This window comes from Aplysia californica, unplaced genomic scaffold, assembly GCF_000002075.1.
Source record: "Aplysia californica isolate F4 #8 unplaced genomic scaffold, AplCal3.0 scaffold00720, whole genome shotgun sequence".
Taxonomy (NCBI): domain Eukaryota; kingdom Metazoa; phylum Mollusca; class Gastropoda; order Aplysiida; family Aplysiidae; genus Aplysia; species Aplysia californica.
In genome coordinates, this window is record NW_004797990.1 from 74,403 (window position 1) to 76,581 (window position 2,179).

A 2,179-nucleotide genomic window follows, 5' to 3' on the forward strand; every position below is an offset into this window, starting at 1 on the left:
CCCCCCCGCCCCTAAAAAAGGGGGATAAAAAAGAAAAACGACAGTGGAAACAGTGAGAAATAGACTACAAAGAATAGAGCAACAGAGAGGGGCGTATGCGTTGGAGAGACCAATAACATGCAAGGAACGTGTGCATGGTACCAGTTTTACGCCCTTTTCCATATATAAAAGTAATAAAAGGTCTGTTTGAAGACGTACCATGTGAGTCTGCCGGAAGAGAGAGGGGGGGGGGTGGCTGTCAGAGGTCCAATGTTTGCAAGATTTACCTGCGACTGTTGTGGTAGTTCTAGCGCAGTCTACAGGTAGTCACCATGACAACGTTCACATTTCGCCCGGAACACAAGACAACGGACGAGCCGAACCAAAGTAAGGCCCACATTACAGCCCCTACCAAGGACTTGAGGAAATGAAGAGTTCAAACATCAAACACAGCACAAGCCCGGCGTCCCGCGAGAGCCGGAGGGTGCGAGAGTAAATAAGAGCACATAAGTACTCAACCAGAAGGGACGGAGGCGAAAGGCGAGGAGTCAGAAGGGGGCACAAGGCACGGGACCCTTAAGAGCAAATGTACGGGCTTAACAGCCCCTATCGTCACTATTAGGTTATTTAAGAGGTGAGACCTCTCAAATTGACGTCCGTCCCCGATAAGACCGAGCCAAATGGGTTGACAGCCTTGAAAACTGCACATAGCAACATACGTTCTAGAACGCACAGTTTGGGGTTCGAACAAAGACCATCCGTTCGGTAATCTAGCATGATACCAACTGAGCTAACGGCGCACCCCTGGTTCCTTACGACAAAGAGAAACAACAACAAAAAATAGAAAAAAAGACAAACAATATAAATACAAACAACAACACATAGGTGAAAACTCAGTCGTTGGATATTTAGTAAGGTTGTAGATGAGACGTTAACGACGAATAGCGTCCCCTGCACCCCACTCCACCCCTTTGAAAAAGAAGTAATGAAACGGACATCATCCCTTCGTTTGTTCGTCTGTATATTTTTACGTCTCTATCATATAAGACGCGGGGTTCGACCCTATCTGCCAGGGCCAACCTGGGTGGAGAGGGATATTACATCCAAGCAAAAAGACCGAGATACTCGATAAAGATTACTTCCAATCTGCCAAAATAAGATTCGAACACAGCTGTTCTGCGTTCGATAGCAAAGAGCCTAACAGCTACACAATAGACGCCAGGAGACACAATCTGAGATGAGAACACAAAGTATCGTTTTTATAAAAGTTTTACGGCATTTGCAACACAATACGTTCATATAAGTGCCGAAGTATAGATGTGTTTCAAGAGAGTAACATACACAAAATAGACTGAGGAGAGAGAAGGACAATAGTAGATGTTGGAAAGGAAAAAAAGAGCAAAACCACAGCAGAGCACCCGCCAACCACCTACTGAGAACACAAAGGAAACCAATACATGTACTGGTACTAAAGAAAAGTGGAAGGAGTAGATAGGATCGCATAGGTCACATACCACCCGTATGAAATGACCTTGTGAAGGACACGTAATGGGGCACAAGGAGACGAGAACAACCACGAACTAGCAATCAGATAGATTGCTTTGGATGAAGAGAAACCGATCGAATGGATAAAAAACCATCACTGCCATTCAGTTCCGGGAGAAGTAAGACAGATAAACAGACCGACTGAAAAACAGACAGACAGACAGACAGACAGACAGACAGACAGACAGACAGACAGACAGACATACACACAATGAACGGAACAAAAAGAAGCAGAACCGAACCTACCAGTGGCGCCCAACGAGCACACACACACACACACACACACACACACACACACACACACACACACACACACACACACACATACACTGACCGCTCATCACGACCCGTCTCGTTACCACTGTCCAGTTTGGCTGTTTAGATGTGGAACTGGCTGTGGCTTCATGTCTCGTCCACTCCAAGAATGCCGCCATGTCGTTATGTCGCTGGTTCACCTTTTTCCGCGTGGATTTGTTTGTTTGTGTACCTTCTTTGAATGTTGTATCTGACCTTCAGTTACTCTCTCTCTGTCTCTTTCTCTCTCTCTTTCTCTCTCTGTCTCTTTCTCTCTCTGTCTCTCTGTCTCTCTGTCTGTGTCTGTGTCTGTCTGTCTGTCTGTCTGTCTGTCTGTCTGTCTGTCTGTCTGTCTGTCTGT

General features: G+C 46.0%; 1 protein-coding gene across 1 annotated transcript in view; it reads right to left on the reverse strand.

The window, feature by feature from the left end:
* LOC101859817 (serine-rich adhesin for platelets) overlaps positions 1-2,179 on the reverse strand; it is a gene marked incomplete at its 5' end in the record, with an annotated part of 209,444 nt that overhangs the window by 64,797 nt on the left and 142,468 nt on the right.